The 7,948-nt window shown below is 48.9% G+C and overlaps 1 long non-coding RNA gene across 1 annotated transcript; it reads left to right on the top strand.

Moving 5' to 3' along the window:
- Window positions 1-6,665: 6,665 nt before the first annotated feature.
- Window positions 6,666-7,541, top strand: LOC127910581 (uncharacterized). The gene is made up of 3 exons (XR_008075299.1): window positions 6,666-6,754; window positions 7,349-7,381; window positions 7,512-7,541. It is a non-coding gene; the product is annotated as an uncharacterized LOC127910581 (long non-coding RNA).
- Window positions 7,542-7,948: the final 407 nt, after the last annotated feature.

The raw sequence follows: 7,948 nt of genomic DNA, 5'->3' as shown, positions 1-7,948 counted from the left end.
GCTACAATGAATGCAGCCTCAAGATATGTGGTTTCCAGTTTGCAAAGAGTCAAATAAAGTTTGTTCAGAGCCATCGATGTGTCTGCTTGCTTGGGGGGGGAATATATACGGCTGTGATTATAATCGAAGAGAATTCCCTTGGTAGATAATGCGGTCGACATTTGATTGTGAGGAATTCTAAATCAGGTGAACAGAAGGACTTGAGTTCCTGTGACCACACCACGTCTCGTAAGGCATACGCCCCCGCCCCTCTTCTTACTGTAGTATGATCTAAAATAAAGACGCGACAACGAGGTTCTAGCTCCAGCCTGTTTATTAACCTAACCCTTGCATGTCCTACATAGGTACGGATACCCCCAAGGGACATCCTACTACACTTACCAGAAAGATGTTTGTTTCTGTCGGCGCGATGCATGAAGATTCGGTTAGCGTCTCTCGAGTGAGCCATGTTTCCGTGAAGCAAAGAACGTAACAGTCTCTGATGTCCCTCTGGAATGCTACCCTTACTCGGATTTCATCAACCTTGTTGTCAAGAGACTGGACATCGGCGAAGTATGCTAGGGAGTGGTGCGCGATGTGCCCGTCTCCGGAGCCTGAACTGTGACAATACAGAGGCGGATGCAAGATGCAAGCAACGATGGTTTAATGAATACAGTTTGCAACAGGACAGACAGACTGTACTCAGACGGAATCCGACCCAGGGACTAGGGCGCATCTTCCAATGATAGCGTGCTGAGAAATCCAGGGAGTGTGTCCGGATGGGTAGGAAGGAGCACAGCAGATAATCCACACAAGGGCGGCGAGAGAAGAGCACAGACACACGACACAACCTCAGGAAGTAACAACGATCTGACAACAAGAAACACTGGTTACAGAACATATAAAGGGAAGATAAGTGGTTCCAGCTGGCGCAGACAATCAGGCCGAGATTGGGAACCACGCCCACACAAACACGAGAGAGAGAGAGAGAGAGAGAGGCAGTGGATTCATGAACCGTGACAATACCCCCCTAGGAACGCCTCTTGGCGTTCCCAGGCAATTTACCTGTCGATTGAAATCATCGATAAGGGAGTGATCCAGAATGTCCCTAGCAGGTACCCAACTTCTCTCCTCCGGGCCGTAACCCTCCCAGTCCACCAGGTACTGGAATCCGCGTCCCCTCCTTCTAGAGTCCAAAATACAATTGACAGAAAAGGTGGGTTCCCCATCAACAAGTCGTGGCGGCGGGGAACCGGGACCGGCGGGTTAATGCGTGCCTGAAACACAGGTTTTATTTTAGACACATGAAAGGTAGGATGAATTCTCCTATACGCCGGAGGAAGCTTGAGCCGGACCGCCACCGGACTAATGATCCTGGTGACTTTGAACGGGCCGATAAATTTGGGGGCAAGTTTGTTCGAAACGGATCGGAGTGGAATGTTCTTAGTAGAAAGCCACACTCTTTGGCCAACGACGTATACCGGAGGCTTCGACCGGTGGCGATCGGCCTTAGCCTTGGTGCGCGCCCCCACCCGGAGAAGAGTCTCACGGGCTCTGCTCCATGCGTGACGGCACCTCTGGATGAAAGCGTGAGCGGAAGGAACAGTGACCTCGGACTCCGTACTGGGAAAGATAGGTGGCTGGTAACCTAAACTACACTCAAACGGAGAGAGACCCGTAGCTGCCACTGGCAACGAATTGTGAGCGTACTCAACCATAGAGAGTTGTTGACTCCAGGAAGAGGGATTCTTAGAAACCAAACATCGCAACACTCTCTCCAAATCTTGGTTGGCCCTCTCCGTTTGACCGTTGCTCTGGGGATGAAACCCTGAAGACAGGCTGACACTCGCTCCCAGTAACCTACAAAACTCTTGCCAAAACTTGGACACAAATTGGGGCCCCCTGTCAGAAACTACGTCCATCGGCAGGCCATGTAAGCGAAAGACGTGATCCACGACAGCTACCGCTGTCTCCTTGGCAGATGGTAATTTAGGCAAGGGAATAAAATGAGCCGCCTTCGAGAACCGGTCCACCACGGTCAACACCACCGTCTTGCCCTGGGAGGGCGGGAGGCCGGTAACAAAATCTAGCGCGATGTGGGACCAGGGTCTCGAAGGGACCGACAGCGGTTGGAGTAACCCATCTGGGGGTCGATTAGAAGTCTTCCCAGTGGCACAAACCGAGCAAGCCAAGACAAAACTGTGAATGTCACGAGCCATCAGTGGCCACCAAAAGCATTGCTTAACCAAAAGCTAGTGTGGCTGACTCCTGGATGACACGCTACGTTGGAGCAATGCCCCACCGAATAACATCGGACCGACACCCCTCCGGCACAAACAACCGATTAGGCGGGCAACCGGGCGGAGCGTTACCCCTTCTAAGGCCGTTTTGACCCTCGATTCAACCTCCCATGTGAGTGTGGATACCACTAGGGTCCCGGGTAGGATGCACTCGGGAGTGGATGGGCGTTCGGAATGGTCAAAAATGCGAGAAAGGGAATCGGGTTTGACATTCTTGGAACCCGGGCGATACGAGAGAGAGAAGTCAAAACATCCGAAAAAGAGTGCCCACCGCGCCTGTCTGGAGTTGAGTCGCTTAGCGGTTCTGATATATTATTCCAAACTATAAAAGGTACCCCGAACCCTCTAACCAATGGCGCCACTCCTCCAGTGCTAACTTCACTGCCAACAACTCTCTGTTGCCAATGTCGTAGTTGCGTTCCGCAGGTGATAACCGATGGGAAAGGAACGCACAAGGGTGCATCTTGTCGTCAGAAGAGGAACGTTGGGAAAGTACCGCACCTACCCCCACCTCTGAAGCGTCCACCTCTACTACGAACTGACGCGAGGGATCGGGAGCTATGAGGATGGGAGCCGAAACAAAGCGGCTCTTGAGTTTGGCGAATGCAGCCTCGGCTGTATCGGACCACCTGAACGGCACTCTGGGGAGGTTAAGGCGGTAAGAGGAGCGACTATCTGACTAAAGTTGCGAACAAAACGCCGGTAGAAATTGGCGAATCCCAGAAACCTCTGTAGGGCCTTACGGGAATCTGGGCTTGGCCAATCCACCACAGCCTTAACCTTGTCAGGATCCATGCGAATACCTTCAGTCGAGACGATGTAACCTAGGAATGGAACGGATTGTGCATGAAAAATGCATTTCTCCGTCTTGACAAAAAGTCCATTCTCCAACAACCTCTGAAGCACTCGTCTGACGTGCTGAACGTGTTCCTGGAGAGAAGAAGAAAAAATCAGTATGTCATCCAGGTAAACATATATGAACTGATCAATCATATCTCTCAGCACGTCATTGACGAGTGCCTGGAAAACCGCTGGGGAGTTGGATAGCCCAAAAGGCATGACCAAATATTCGAAGTGCCCTCTGGGGGTGTTAAACGCGGTCTTCCATTCGTCCCCCCTTATGCGAACCAAATGATATGCATTACGTAAATCCAACTTAGTGAACACGGATGCTCCCTGTAACCTTTCAAAGGCTGAGGACATCAACGGTAAGGGATAGGTATTCTTCACTGTGATGTTATTCAACCCACGGTAATCAACGCAAGGACGCAGAGATCCGTCCTTCTTTCCCACAAAGAAGAACCCCGCCCCGCTGGAGAAGAGGAAGGACGAATGAATCCAGATGCCAGAGAATCAGAGATGTATCTCTCCATAGCCTCCCTCTCAGGAACAGAGAGTGAATATAACTTGCCTTTAGGCGGAGACTCACCTGGCAATAATTCTATTGCACAGTCATAGGGACGATGCGGAGGAAGAGAAGCAGCACGGGACTTACTGAACACCTCCTTCAGGTCGAGGTATTCAACGGGCACGTTAGACAAATCCACTGCCTCCTCTAGAAACACAGAATCAGACACAGACGAACAGGCAGACACTAAACAGGACTCAAGACACTTGTTACTCCACATGGATATAGAATTATGACCCCAGTCAACTCTGGGGTTGTGTTGGGTGAGCCAAGGGTGGCCGAGAACTAATGGTGCAAGGGGTGAGTCCATGAGTAGAAATGATAGTGTCTCAGTGTGATTGCCAGAAGTGATGAGTGTGATAGGTTCAGTGGTGTGAGAAATGTTGGGGAGTTCTTGACCATTGAGAGCGTTGACGGATATCTTGTGCGTGAGTGAGGTGATAGGAATCTGGAGTTTGTGAGCGAGCTTGAAGTCCATGAAATTACCCTCTGCTCCTGAGTCCAGTAAGGCTTGGGTGTCGTGCGTGTGGGTGGCCCATCTTAGTCTTACCGGGAGGAGAGTAGATGAGGTCTTCTCTGTGGTGACACCACCCGATAGTAGCCTCATGTTTACTACCGGGCCTGATCTTTTACCGGGCAGGAGTGGATAAAGTGGCCCGCTCTACCACAGTAGAGACAGAGTCCTTGGGATCTCCGCCTCTCCCTCTCTTCCCGGGAGAGGCGAGCTCTCCCCAGCTGCATGGGTTCGTGAGCGGAGGCTGAACTGGCCGTGTTCCCGCCGCTGGCATGCCCGCCCTCCGTGTCGTTATACGGTCTGTTAGGGCATGCTCGGCGGCCAATACGACTCAGACGGGCGTCGACCCTCAAGGCTAGTTCCACTAGTCCATTTAAACTCCTGGGAAGGTCCAGAACATAAATCTCCTTCTGGATCCGGTCCTCCAGCCCATGCAGGAACATGTCCCACTGCGCCTCCTCGTTCCACTGACACTCTGCGGCCAGAGTGCGGAATTGGATGGAGTATTCCGATACTGAACGGTCTCCTTGGCGAAGGTCAGCGAGTAGTCTGGCCGCCTCCCTACCCGCCACGGCCCGATCGAAGACCCTTCTCATCTCCTCGGAGAGTGTCTGGAAAGAGGTGCAGCATGGGTCCTGGTTCGCCCACACCGCCGTTCCCCAAAGAGCCGCTTTGCCTGATAGCAGTGTGAGTATGAATGCTACCTTAGACTGTTCACGGTTGAAGGTCCGTGGCTGCAACGAGAAATGCATGGAACATCTCGTAAGAAAGGCTCTGCAATAGTCAGGATCACCTGAATAACCCTCTGGTGTCGGTAGCCGTGGCTCTAGCTGGGAATCCGGCTCTGGCGGGGCGGGTTGAACTGCCGGTGTAGGTGGCGCAGCGGAACCCCTCAGATGTTGTAATTGTTGGATCAGCTGGGATACCTGCGTCGCAAGGGCTTGTACTGCCCGATCTGTGCTGGAGATGTTCTCCTCTTGTTGATCCATTCTCGTGATACTGCGGGAAATGAATTCGGTCAGACTCGTTGAACTCGCTGCATCCATGGTATGGTCAGATCGTTCTGTGACAATACAGAGGCGGATGCAAGATGCAAGCAACGATGGTTTAATGAATACAGTTTACAACAGCAACAGGACAGACAGACTGTACTCAGACGGAATCCGACCCAGGGACTAGGGGCGCATCTTCCAATGATAGCGTGCTGAGAAATCCAGGGAGTGTGTCCGGATGGGTAGGAAGGAGCACAGCAGATAATCCACACAAGGGCGGCGAGAGAAGAGCACAGACACACGACACAACCTCAGGGAAGTAACAACGATCTGACAACAAGAAACACTGGTTACAGAACATATAAAGGGAAGATAAGTGGTTCCAGCTGGCGCAGACAATCAGGCCGAGAGAGAGAGAGAGAGAGAGAGAGAGAGAGAGAGAGAGGAGAGAGAGAGAGAGAGAGAGAGAGAGAGAGAGAGAGAGAGAGAGAGAGAGAGAGAGAGAGAGGCAGAGGACCGTGACATGAACAGAATCATTGTTGAGTTGTCAAAATATTTGTAACCCCACACCCCTAGATCCCCCTGCTCAGTACTCTTGAGGACATTAGATTGATGAACGGCAGCAATGGTTTACATAATGTCTAGACTAAATGTTTTATTTATTTATTTGCAGATACTCCACAGAAACATCCAAACATGAATGGATCGATACTTCCAAGTAAGTCAACAATGCGTTTTGAGTTTTAGTCATATATAGATGACTGAAAGTGAGACACCGTTAACAAGACCACGAGTGGGTGTTTGTAGTGACATCCACATGCGTGAACCCTTGATTTTGATTTTTGCAGTCTGCCTGGCTCTATGTCTGGCTGGCTGGGCTGTATCTGGCGCTTCTATTGAAGGTGAGCTGTTCTCAGGCCTGCCATGCATGTGTTCATTATGGCGTAAACATGAAATGAATACTGTACCTTGTTTTATACACTCTAAATAAGTCACTTCCCCGGATTGTCACAGTTTCACAAAGTATTTTCACAAAGTATTGGTGCTGAAACACGGATCAGTCAGTGAAAGTTTCAAAGTGAAATATGAAAGTGGTGACAACTTGATCTCACCATTTAATTTGGGCATTTTAATTCCATAAAAATAATTCCTATATTTGTATATTAAAGCACAGTGAGTATGTATAGTATAGTACTGTATAGTCGTGTTTTGACCCAAGTGTAGTAACTGATATTTCATATTGTCTGGGGGCTCTGTTTAACTAGCTCTCTTCTTCCTGTTGTATTCTCTCTTGCAGCTCAGAAGACCTCTGTCTGTTACCTCTGTGACGATACTCAATGCCAAAATATTGAGTCTGTTTATGACCATTTGACGACTAATTCAACCCTGTGGTCACGAGGTGAAATGGCTAAGCTGCCTCCCTGTCCCACAACCTCTCCTCCACCATCTGGAAAATGCTTGTTGTGTGTTGAGAACCAGAAGGTCTACGCTGTGTGTGACTCAAAGATCATCAAGCCAGCCTTTGAGGGCCAAGGCAGCTCCATGCCTGTCATCGAAGCCAGTGAGTTTCTGTGAGGGCCCATGACAGTACAACCTGGGGAAGAGGATAGTCAAAAGAGGGAACAAACAAAGCAGAATTCTGGAAAATCGTCATAGGTGTCAATTATTAATGCTAAGGGGCTGTTGGAAGTTGTAGTTTATTATAGAGCATGACGTGATGCTTTAGAGCAGTGTCTCAAACCAGTCACTGCTATGAGCATTTCCCAGCTTATCCAGCTCTCTGTTGTTGTAGGGAATCATTCCTGTAGTGTCATTACAGATTGTCCTAGAATTGTTTCAACTAACCATTCCTGTATTGTCCTTACTGATTGTCCCAGAATTGCTTCAACTAATCATTCCTTTACTGTCATTACAGATTGTCCTAGAATTGTTTCAACTAACCATGCCTGTATTGTCCTTACTGATTGTCCCAGAATTGTTTCAACTAATCATTCCTGTACTGTTGTTACATATTGTCCCAGCATTGTTTCAACTAATCATTCCTGTACTGTTGTTACATATTGTCCCAGCATTGTTTCAACTAATCATTCCTGTACTGTTGTTACATATTGTCCCAGCATTGTTTCAACTAATCATTCCTGTACTGTCATTACAGATTGCACCGGCATTGTTTCAACTGATCAGATGGGTGAGTTCCATTCAATATTCAAACTGTATTTCAAACAAAACATATCTTATGGTAATGTTACATTACAAGAGCAAATTCCATAACAGAGATCAGCAGTCTGGGTATTCTATATGTGTTTTGTCTTCAACAGACGGAGCTGGAGGTTCAGCTTGGAGTCCTGGTGAGTGCAGAAACCCACAGAACCCCACAGAACAGCAATGCTCAGCTCAAGATCGTGTGCACCAAAAATAAAAGAGACAAACTGAGTTCTTGCTCGTGTGTGATAGAGACTTCCAAATTCCAAAAATCTGATCTGAAGATAGTAGTAGTGTTTAACAGTGTTAGATGATGATCATTTGTTTTCTTTGTCCTTCAACTGCTCCCCCTGTCCTCCTCTCCCACACACAGATCCAATTGCCCCACAATGACCACTGATGGCACTGGCAGGTTATCCAAGGAAACAATAATCACTATTGTGTCAATCCTAATTGCCTTCTCCATCATCTTCATACTCACTGTTGTTTTGCGCAGAAGGACCAGATCAAGTGAGCGGGGAGGGGGGTACAGAGTTTCCTGGCTAAACATGTC

Source organism: Oncorhynchus keta, chromosome 22 (assembly GCF_023373465.1).
Source record: "Oncorhynchus keta strain PuntledgeMale-10-30-2019 chromosome 22, Oket_V2, whole genome shotgun sequence".
Classification (NCBI taxonomy): domain Eukaryota; kingdom Metazoa; phylum Chordata; class Actinopteri; order Salmoniformes; family Salmonidae; genus Oncorhynchus; species Oncorhynchus keta.
This window is presented reverse-complemented; position numbering and strand designations above follow the sequence as displayed.